This window comes from Sus scrofa, chromosome 13, assembly GCF_054392235.1.
Source record: "Sus scrofa isolate SSC_HxYL_T2T_F1_AM1 chromosome 13, Sscrofa_HxYL_maternal_Yorkshire_Landrace_v2.0, whole genome shotgun sequence".
Taxonomy (NCBI): domain Eukaryota; kingdom Metazoa; phylum Chordata; class Mammalia; order Artiodactyla; family Suidae; genus Sus; species Sus scrofa.
In genome coordinates, this window is record NC_139395.1 from 223,642,378 (window position 1) to 223,653,887 (window position 11,510).

At 60.7% G+C, this 11,510-nt stretch overlaps 1 long non-coding RNA gene across 1 annotated transcript; it reads left to right on the forward strand.

Moving 5' to 3' along the window:
- The first annotated feature begins 4,309 nt into the window (after positions 1 to 4,309).
- On the forward strand, positions 4,310 to 9,410 carry LOC146397941 (uncharacterized). Its single transcript, XR_014825284.1, has 2 exons — positions 4,310 to 4,499; positions 4,831 to 9,410. It is a non-coding gene; the product is annotated as an uncharacterized LOC146397941 (long non-coding RNA).
- Positions 9,411 to 11,510: the final 2,100 nt, after the last annotated feature.

An 11,510-nucleotide genomic window follows, 5' to 3' on the forward strand; every position in this document is an offset into this window, starting at 1 on the left:
ATATAGCAATTTTAAATATCTATGCACCCAACACAGGGTCACCACAATATATAAGGCAATTGCCAACAACCTTAAGAGGACAAATCGACAATAACACAATCATAGTGGGGGACTTTAACACCCCACTTACAGCAATGGACAGATCAACCAGACAGAAAATCAATAAGGAAACACAGGCCCTGAATGATGCATTAAACCAGATGGACTTAATAGATATTTATAGGACATTCCATCCAAAAGCAACAGAATACACATTCTTCTCAAGTGCACATGGAACATTCTCTAAGATTGATCACATCCTGGGCTACAAATCCAACCTTGGTAACTTTAAGAAAATTGAAATCATACCAAGCATCTTTTCTGACCACAATGCTATATGACTGGAAATCAACAACAAGAAAAAAACTGCAAAAAACACCAACACATGGAGACTAAACAACATGCTACTAAACTACCAATGGATCACAGAAGAAATCAAAGAGGAAATTAAAAAATACCTAAAAGCAAATGACAATGAAGATATGACACTCCAAAACCTATGGGATGTAGCAAAAGCCATTCTAAGAGGAAAGTTTATAGCAATACAAGCCCACCTCAGGAAACAAGAAAAAGCTCAAATAAGCAAACTAACTTTACATCTAAAGCAGCTCAAGAGAGAAGAACAGACAAGACCTAAAGTTAGTAGAAGGAAAGAAATCATAAAGATCAGAGCAGAAATCAATGAAGTAGAAACAAAGAAAACCACAGAAAAGATCAATGAAATGAAAAGCTGGTTCTTTGAAAAGATCCACAAAATTGATAAACCCCTAGCCAGACTTATCGAGCAAAAAAGAGAGAGGACTCAAATCAATAAAATTAGAAATGAAAAACGGAAGTAACAATGGACATCACAGAAATACAAAGACCATAAGAGACTATTACAAGCAACTATATGCCAATAAAACAGACAACCTAGAAGAAATGGACAAATTCTTAGAAAAGTACAATCTTTCAAGGCTAAACTAAGATGAAATAGAAAAGATGAATGGACCAAGCACAAGAACTAAAATTGAAACTGTGATTTAAAAACTTCCAAATGTACGATACTTGACAGCAAGGGCAGAAGGGGGCGTTTGTGGGAATGATGCCCCATTGGAAACAACAGCAGACGAAGTCTCACACCCACAGGGAGAAGTGAAGAGACTTCACTATAATGCACTGATGGTCAATACAAAACTCAGTAAACATACATTTGCTTCCTACACTTCCCTCAGAGGCCCATGTGCCCACTTCCCTGCCCCCCTCAGCCCCGCAGACTTTGATCACTTTACTGTTCACGCTGCATTTTACACATCCCTGCAGGCTGTGCTGTGCAGGCTGTGCTGTTGAGCTTTGCGTGTTTTGTAAAAGCCAATGAGTGGGGTCACCCTGACTGCATATTCTCTATGGCCAGCATTTTCTACGCGACTTTGTGTGTGGCTGCTGACACTGTAGCCCACATATTTTCACAGCCAAACAGCATTCTGGTCCCACATGTCTGTTCCGTGGCAGATGGCATCCGGGCTGTTTCCAGGGTGCTTTTTCTGCTGTAAAGATTGCTGACACAAACATTCTCCTGGGGCCTCCTCACACAGAGTGTGTATTTCACAGGAAACACTAATATTTGGACTGCCCCCCCCTCAACAGCTAATGAAGACCTCATGGCCACAGGCAACCGGCCGTGGCTGAGGCTGCTTGAAGGAGGCCCTTTCAGAGGCATCTGAAACCAGGTCCCTACCCCCGCCGGGAAGCTCTCCAGGTGCGTGCACAGGGCAGCGGCTGGATCCTGCGAGTCGTCTTCCCAAGTGGCTGTGCCAAAACCTGCTCCCAGCAGCTGTGGGTGGGGTCCTGGGGCTGGGTGACCTCTCAGCGTTCTTCTCCGTGGCTGAAGGTCCTTGTGTGGTTTTAATTGCACCCCCGACTCCCGACCTCGCCGAGACTCTTTGTCTATACCCTCAAGATCCACCTGGTTTCCTCTTCGTGGGACACCTGTGCACGGCTCTTGCCATTTTCCTGTTGGCTGCGGGTCGTTCTCATGGCTTTTCAGGAGCTCTTTGTCTCTGTCAGTCCGTGGGCTGTGATCACTCCCCTGGGGTGTTTTGCTCTGGAAATTTTCAGTGTCTTTGGATGATTTTTTCAACGCGTCAAATTTATCAGTCTTTTCCTTCTGGTTCGTGGATTTTGAGTCTCGCCTGAGAAAGTCCTTTCTTAGCCAGAGGCCACATCAACGTCCTCCACTGTTTTTTCCCCAGTTTTCCGCTTGGTCTGATGCCTGCGAGCTCCTCCCTCTGGAGCCGGCCCTGCACCTACGTGAGGTGGGGCCTCGGTTGTGAAGCATCTTCGGAAGCTGGACTTGCTCGAATGAGGTCGGTTTGCTCAGACGCCTCTCGGCCCGACGCCCCGCCCCTCGAGATGAGAACGTTTCTTTCTGGGACCGAGGGCGTCTCTCCAGCATCTCCGCCTCTGCTCACCGTGTGCGGGACGCCACGCGGTCCTGGGGCGAAGCTGCTAGAGACACGGGCGCTGGAAAAGAAGGCCGGCAGGCGATCTGCTTCTGTGAGACCCGGGAGCATTCGGGAGGAGCAACCACAGGAAACGGCTCCCTAAAGTGTCAGGTGGTGAGATCAGCACCCAAGGTCTGGGAGAGATGGCGCCACTGCAGCCGCCGAAGGACGTCAGCCCGGGTGGAAGAAAGAAAAATGAAGTAGCGACACACAACTTAACAAGACCTGTCCCAACCCCCTGGGCGGGAGCCACAGCCACCCTGACCTTCCCTCCCAGGGAGCCGCCCTCCTCCCGCCGCAGCGCCAGCCTGGCCCTGGTGTCCGTGGCCTCTGGTCTGAAAGGGAGGTGGCCACAGTGACGCGGGGTCCCAGCGCTGCTGGGCAGATGGCGCGCTCACGGGAGGGCGTCTGTGCTGTGACACTGTGACCGGCCTGGGAGGAGGAACAGGGTTCCCCCGCCCCTGGCCGCCTCCCCCTTTTCCTTGGGAGTCCACCTGCCTCCCCTCGTGGGGGGCAGCCCCCTGGGGCGCCCGTGGTCACTGCCCGTCCGGGCTCCACCTGCTGACCCGCCCTCCCCAGGGGCTGGGAGCCCGGGCAGGAGGGGACAGCAGGTGCTGGTGCAAGGCCCAGGTGGGAAGGTGAGAGACGGGCTCCCCTGGGGTGGCCTGAGGTGCATCCGAGGACACAGAGGCCGCACGTGAGGCTGTGATGAGCAAAAGAGCCCCCGAAGGCCCCCCCCACGCCCCCAGCTGTGATGTTAACGTCCTGGCGCCCTCCTGCCTCAGGGTGGACACACCCGGGCCTGGCGGGGCTCGGGGCCCACGAGGCTGGGGGTGTCCCCGAAGTCCAGGATCGCAGGGACAGTGACCGGGGGCTCCTGGCACGGCCAGCACTGGCTCGAGCCTCAGGGACCTGAGGCGGGACACTCCCGCGGCGGCGGCTGCAGGCCAGGAGCAGCGCTGGCCTGGTTGACTGGAGCCAGAGGTGGGCGCAGGTGCTCCGCGGCCCCGGGCAGAGCCTGCTGACTGCTGGCCTGGGCTGGGCTGCCCACCACCGGGCGTGGGGTGGCGCCAGAAGGCCCCGCTTCCTGAGCCCTGCGTGGGCCTCTGGGCCGATGTCTGTCATTCTGGAAGGATTGGGACCTGGGGACAGTCAGGGGCCACGCAAGCCCCCGTCCCCAGGGGACCCTCGACCTGCCTTTGGTCGGGTGGTTTCTCATAGTGCGTTTCCACCCAAGAGCGTGAGGCATAGATGGGAACGTGCTGATTTGAACCGACTGGACTTGAAGTTGGTATTTCTAATACATTTAGGTGTGTCCTAAATTTAAAAAGAAGAAAAAGACAGTCTCTCAGGTAGTGCTGCTGCTGGGGAAACCTGGAGCCACGTGCAAATCAACGAAACCGGATCACACCCTCCCACCCTGCACGAGAATAACTCAAAAGGACCTGAAGACCTCAGACAAGCCGCCGTGAAACCCTAGGAAGGAGCGTGTGCCGCTCTCCCCCATAAATGGAGCACATGTGTTATTGGGTGAGTCTCCCAAGGCAACAGAAATGAAAAAAGGAAAGAGAAGGAAGGAAAGGAAAAGAAAAAAAGGAAAAGGAAGCCCCGCTTGGCCCTCCTCCAGGGCGGTCCCGCCTGGCCCAGCCGGCGCAAGGGCCCCGACGGGCAGCAGAGGGCGCCCCAGGCCCTGCACACTCACCCAGCCGGCCGACCCCTTAGGACTCCTCGTCATTTCCTGATTCCTGTCGGGCGGCAGGGCGGGATTGGGGTGGGGGAGGGCGGCTGTGGGAGCCGCAGGCCGGCCCGGGCTGGACGGACCCCTCCAGGTGGACCGGAAACAGGCCTGCCCTGCAATTCCAGCCCCTGCCACCCACTGCCCACCCTATGTCCATCTGTCCTTCCCCCAAGAGCCTGTCACCAGCCCCTGCATGCTGCCCCCAGACTCCACACCAGGCTGCATGACAACAGTGGGCTGTGAGTCCCCGGGGTGGGGGTCCTATTTCTGGGGTCTAGGGTCCCGGGTCCTGGACCGGCCTGGCCACACTCACCTGGGCACCACCGGCCAAGCCCTCTACCCAAGCTCATGTTCTCTCAGAGCAGGGCTGACCCCAGGCCCAGGCCAGGACCCCACAGCCTGGCTGGGAGGTCAGAGGTCTGGGAGCCTTTTCTTCCTTCAGCTTTGCGGGGGGCAGGACGGGGTGGGGGGGTTCCCACTCAGCCCCCTCACCTGGGGGGGCCCAGACCCTGTGCCCCCCTGTGCCCAGGACAGGCACGACAACGTCCCTTCCCCGCCCCACCCCCGCAGGCCTGGGCGGAGTGGGGGCGAAGGCTTTCCCTGAGCTTCTTCAGAGCAGCTGCGAACTGCAGGTCCCTGGAGGGTTTTCCCAGAACAGCACGTCTGCTCTTGAGCCCCCTCCTCCGGCTCGACTCGACGGGCCAAGCGCTCCCCTCCCGCCACCGCGAGTTCCTGAGAACCCAGATGTTCCCCGAGCCCGTCTGCCCCCACACCCAGCGCCTCTGTCTGCGGATGTGAAGCAAACGCGGGGGACATGGAGACCAAATGTGGGCTCGGGCTCGGCTCGGCAGGGCGGGTCCGCCCGGACCGACGTCCAAGCCCCCCCCCCGCCGCCCCCACACCCCTGCCACCGCCCCTCCTGCAGCTCCCAGCCCTGAGCCTGTGTGTGGACGTCTCTGGACAAACGAGGACACGGAGCCTCTGAAGCCCATACGCCCGTCCTGAGGTCACACGGCCAGCAGGGGACAGCGCTGGTCCCACGGCCCCTGCTCTCCGGGTTCCGGGTCTCGGGGACACTGGGCGATGCCAGCAGCGTCCCAGAACTGTGGTTAGGACAGAGGGTTGAGTGGCCCCTGCAGACCCTGTTCCTGGGAAGGGTTAGGGAAGGACATGGGGGGGGGGGGCTGCAGAACAGTGTGTGGTCACCCGGGACTCGGGTGACGCCGCGCATGGCCAGCGGCGGGGAGCACGCCCTCTTTTCTTGGGGTCCAGAGGTCTGGAGGGCTGTCCGTGGTGGGGGTGGGGGGCTGCTGGTCAGGAGGGGCCCTGGCCTCCCCTCCCTCCCCCTGCCAACAGGCCTTGTTCAGCAGCCGTGTGAAGGGGGTGGACAGGCCTGCCGCCAAGTCCCTGGTCACATGCCTGCCAGCGTGCAGTGACCTTGCATCATTTTGGAGACCAGCCCCGGGGCCTGCAGCTCAGCACGAGGGTCTCATCAGGCCCCAGTGACCCTGCCCTCGAGGGAGCTGGAGAGGGAGGCGCCGCAGTTACTGCCCAGCCCCCACCTGCTGAGGAGGGCAGCCCTGTGCCATGGGAGTCCTGGCCCCACATCACCACCTGCCAGGCAAGAGGGACCCCCACCCTCAGGTGGGGGTGAGGGAGCCGGGGGGGGGTAGGTCTAGGGGGTGCTGCCCCCAGCCCAGGGTCCTGTCCATGGCCTCGTTGCCCACGCCCAGCAGACGGGCCAGGACAGGGCCCTGCCTTGGAGACCAGCCCCCCAAGGCCAGCAGAGCAGGAAGCGACTATTGTTTACAGGATGCTCTGGCGTCCTGGGGGCCCCACTTGGTGGGCTCTGGGCCCTGCTGGGGGGTGGCCCTTGGCTGTCACTGCCTGGGAAGGCCTCACCCCAGGACCCCGCTGGGCCTCCCGTGGGCCCCCAGTTGCATCTTAGTCTTCCGTCTCTGAGGACGGCTGCCAAGCTTCGCCCACAGCCTCAGACAGCCGGGAAAGGCGTTTCACTGCCAGATGGTTTGCTTTTTCCACGGAACAGGGGCCAGCATGAGGTAGCTGGGGAAAGATTAACCCCTCAGACCCGTGGCGCCGTTACCCTGCCTTGGCCCGTCTTCCAGGGTCCTTGTGCCCACTTTGCCCGGCCCACTCCCCCACTCTGGCAAAGAAATACCTTCTCTTCATTGCGGGGGGCGGAGGGGACCTCCCCGGGAACCAGACGTACCTCAGCCACAGACCCTGGGAACTTTGTGAAACCAGACATCACAGGCGCGGGGGTCCGAGCAGCCTCTGATGGGGCGTGGGAAGCCCCCCAGGCCAGCCCACTCCCACTCTGTCACAACATCCTGCGGGGCCTGGGGGATGACCTCAGGCCTCGGGTCTCACTGGTAGTTAGCTGGGCAGAGGTATCAGCCCACCACCCAGAACCCCGGGCTCGGCACCTGCTGACCTCGTCCAGACGACACCCCCCGCCCCCAGTTTTTCAGTGTTTCTTTCAGAGACGGTTCACAGCCACGGCCTCTAAGTGATTCCCACCAGAGAGTAGAGTTCTCGGCTCTTGGGCAGCAGGACAGAGCAAATTAGGCCAAGGCGCGTGGCCCGGGAGCCAGGCCAGGTGCACGACACGTTTCCCAGAGCGGCTTGGACGGCGGTCCTGCCATCCTGGGAAGCAGGTGGGAACGGCCTGGGGACAGCTTCTCAGCGCAGTTTCACACAAGGTCGCACAGGCCCGCGGTAATGAACACCGGGCAGACAGGGGAGCCTGAGCCTCCCCCGGGGCCCCCAGGAACCAGAGCGGGGCGTCCAGCCTCCGCAGACAAGTTTGTCCCTCGGCAGCCCCCTGCCAGGCCACCATCCAGCTCCGTTCCCCGTGGCCTGTGATTGACTGAACAATCCCTATTGTTGAGTCTCTGGGGTGTCACCACGTTTTTTCGATAAAAACCATGCATTTTGTGGTAGTTTTTGCAAATAAGTCTGCAGGATGCATTTCTGGCAATGAACTTGTTCTAATTCACACTTGCTGACGGGGGCACCCCCACCCCCTAGCCCTCGCCGACAACAGGTGGTGGCGGCTCCCCAGGGTTTCCCGTCTAAGGCTGGGAGCCCAGACCCCCTCCTCGGCAGCGGCTGCCGTTCCCACCCTGGCCTCTTTTTCTCTGGGCTTTGCCTTCCCGCTGCCGACCGTCAGTTAGGACCTGAGTCAACGCCTGCGGGTCCCGCCTGCGGGTCAGTGTGACTCAGATGCCCCAGTGCCCAGCGCTTCTGCCCGGGGGGCCAGCCTGGCGTGACGGGCCCGCCCCTCTCGGCCCCTGGAGACGACGTCCCAGCCCACCGCGCCCTCACGCCCATCCGACCACCGGCTGCTTCCGGTCCAGCTGACTCATCCTGCGGTCAGCAGACAGGCTGGGAGACAGGCCGCGCTGGGTGCCCCAGTGCCCGGGTGCCCGGGGCCAGGCCTCTGGACCTCACAGTCAAGCCGGCCAGGAGAGGGGCCCTCGCAGAGACGAGGACAGAAGGGCGGGGTGGCCAAGCTGGGGCAGGGACAGGAGCCAGGACGGTCTCTGCCCTCGGAGCCTGACGGGTCGGTCTGGCATCCCTGCCAGCTGCGACGTCCGCACCGCTTCATCGCCATGGCAACCACATGTGTAGCCATGGAAAGCATTTTCCTTGATGAATCATGCTCTAAGTTGGGAAGGAACTCACTCCATAGTTGAGACTTTAAAAAGGAATCAAAAACGGTTTTGTTCAACAGATGCTAAGAGGGTTTGGGTCTTTGGTGTTTATAAATGAAGGCGGCTTTCCAACACCCACGCCCGGGAAGGGGCAGAAACTTCCGGAAACACCGCCTCCATCACTCAGGGGGGCAGGCTCCTTGCACTCCCCCCAGGTCACCCCATCTTCTGGGCCCTTCTGGTCTGGAAGGTCTTATCAGGTGGAGCCCGAGCTTTCGGAGCCCGTGGAGGACGGCTCACGCGGCCCTGGTGGGCCTGGGGGGTGCGCGGTCGGGGGCAAGGGCTCGGCTGCGCCAGCACGGCAATCCAGCTCGGTTTGTCTGCGGGCACGACAATCCAGCTCGGTTTCCCCACCAGGACAGAGGGGGTGAGATCTGCCCACCGACCCCGAGTCTGACCCGAAAGGCAGGGGGAGCCCTCTGTGCCCTGAAAAGTCGTGTTTGCCGGTATAAATGCACAGTTTTCCCAGAAAGTGCCATTTCTACACAGAAATCAGCGCTCACAGCGTCAGCAATCAGCAAAGTGGACTCGGCTTCCAGGGGTAGCGCATCCGAACCGTCTAGCTGGGGCCTCGGACTCCAGGACGGAGGCAAGGGCAGCTGTCTGGCTTCCATCCGTGCTGGTCACTTCCGACCAGAAGGTGTGACCGCACCATGGCCTCATCAGCAGAGGGGCCCACACGCGGACCCTGGGCCTGCAGGCTGGCAGGTGGTCCGTCAGAGGATGAAGAGAGCCATCAGGTGGGGCTCTGGAGCTGCCCAGAGCTGGCAGGAAGGACCCGTGCCTACCGTGCTCCAGGGGCCATGGCTGCAAACCCGGCCACGAATGGTGGGCTGGGTGCTCTCGACGTTGCCCCGGCTGGGTGGCCTGGGGCACTGCCAGCTGGTGGGTGGCGTGGTGCACAGCGTGGGGTCACTCTGCGGACCACCTTCGCTGCTGCACGCTGTGCTGTGAGCACATGGAGAGGAGGTGCTGAGGGCTACACGGCCCATGGAAGGAGCGCCCATTCTCATCCTCTGTGGGGACGGACTTATTCTGAGGGCCTGAGGCAAAGACAGCGAGGTCTGGCAGGGGTCCCTGCTGCCCACAGGGTGTGTCCACCTTCTCCACGTGCCCGGGCCAGTGGGGCATCACCCATGGGGGCATCACCCATCAGGGGGATATCACCCGTCAGGGAGGCATCACCCATCGGGGGAGCATCACCCATCAAAGGCATAATTCATCAGAAGGGCATCGCCCATGAGGAGCTTCACCCATGAGGAGCGTCACCCATCAGTGGGGGGGCATCACCCGTGGGCATGCATCCCTATTGAGGCGCTCCTGCCGGGAGACCAGGGCGGGAGGGAACTGCTCTGGTCTCACCGCCTTGCCCCGGACTCCTTCAGCCCCTCCATTAAAAACCCTTGCACTTGCCCTGCTGTTCTTCCTGAGGGGACCCGTGTCTGGGGGCCCCTGATCCCTGGCTGCAGCGCCCCCACCCCGGCCCTGGCCCTTCACACCGGCTGCTGCAAAGGCGGCAGTGGGGGGAGAGAAGAGGGAATTTTACAGGCGTCCGCCCGGCTGCGGCTGCGGTGAGGAAGCCGCCGAGGGGGCGCTGCTGCTCCCGCGAGCCGGTGGGGAGGGCTCCCGGCTGCTCCGCGCTGAGCTGAGCGCCCAAGGGCGTGCCCCTGGGGCCGTTCTTTCCTTCCTGCTCCAACCGCTTCGTGGTTTTGACCCCAAGGCAGAGGACAGTCCGGGCAGACGGTTTCTCCTTTCCCTGAGCGCTCTTTCGGGGGCACCTGGTGTTACGGGGACCTGAGAGGGGCAGGGGGCTCCTGGAGGGCTCCTGCCAAGGGGCGGAGTCCTATCGCCCCAGACCCTCGGAGGCCTGGTCCCCAAGGGTGGCCTGTGGGACCTCTGGGCACCATGGGGTGCAGCACACTGAGTCTCTGGGGCACCCCTGGGGCAGGAGACCTGAAATAGTCCCCCCACCCTTCCTGCAGGGCCCTGTCCCAAGGCCCCTCATCCCCTCCCCCCACCCCAGGCCTTGTCTCTGCCCCCTGGAGACCTCAGCTGCCTGGACAGGGTCACCTGAGAGGCAGGGGTCAGTTCGACCCTGCAGCAGGCCTGCTACTGCCCCCCAAGACCCTGCAGCCTCCCAGCCCAGTCCCTGCGGACCTGGGCCCGTCTCTCGCCTCGCATGGATGTCCAGACACCTCCCACCCTCTGCGGCCCCTCCTGCCCCCATCCCAGCCTGGGTTCACACGGGGCCGTCCCTGCTCCCCAAAGGCTGTTCTGGGGCCAGTGACACCCTTGCACCCCCGGAGGGGTCGGGAAGGCTCCTGGGAGGAAGGAGAGGGAAAGGGCGCCGAGCTGCCGCCAGTCCCCCCTCCAACAGCGGAGGGGCCGCGAGCCCCCGAACTCCACCCTCAGGGTGGCTGCGAGCTCCACCTGGCCCCAGGAGCAATGCGGGGACAGATCTGCTGCCCAGCCCTGACTCTGGGGTGTGCGAATTTGAGGCTGTGCCCAAGGCCATCCCACCTCTCTGGTGACCTTGCCTGGGGCACCAGCCCAGCAGTGTGGGCATCCTGCACCCCTCACACCCGTCCTCACTGTGGGGCAGACACCAGTGGTGTCTGCAAACCCACCCAGCAAGGACCCCGCAGGGAGGGCCGGAGGCCCCGCCATGGCCCCAGTGACCTCCCATCTGGGCCCCTGCCGCCCAGTCTCACCGTACTCCAATTTCTTCTCCCAAACCTGCAAGACCAGAATTGCCGGCCTCGCAAAGAAAAGACCTCGGACTCGAGAGACGCGTGAGCAGGTAACGGCTTCGCACGGGGGGCTGAGCACCAGACTCAGAAGCAAGAGAGATGTGACCCCTGCAGGGTCTGGACCAGACCAGGGAGGGGAAAACCACCCCTGTGGTTCGTTCACGAAGGCTTCACAAAGCAGGTGTGGAAAACACCGGAAGAACGCCTGGAATGACCCGTGAGCGGAATAATTCCTCTTTCTTCCCTTCTTCCTCCCGTCCTTCCTGGCCGCGCTCGCAGCTTGTGGACGTTCCCGGGCCGGGGTGGACTCCGAGCTGCAGCTGGGCCCTACGCTGTGGCAATGCGGGATCCTTAACGCACTGCACGGGCTGGGGTTGGAACCCGAGTCGCTACAGAGATAGCGCCCGGTCCTTAACTCACTGCACCGCAGAGGGAACTCCCTGAAAGGTGTAATTTCTGAAGGTTTTCTCGAACATTCTTTATTACAGTCATACAGACCTTTGCGTGCGTAAACTACTGAACAAGTGTTAACAGCTCCAGCTCTGGGACGATTCTTCCAGAACCTTCTCCGGGGCCACATCCAGAGCCCACCCACTGGGCGCAGAGCAGGGCCTTCACACCTGTCCTCAGAGTCCGGGTCTCTCTGTGTGTCTGTCTGTCTGTGCCTCGGTCTCTAGATATTTAAATACAACAAATGCATGGGTGGGTATTGTTGTTTCCGCACAAAAATGCAAAATGTCTTTCCTCAGAGTGTGTGTTGGAC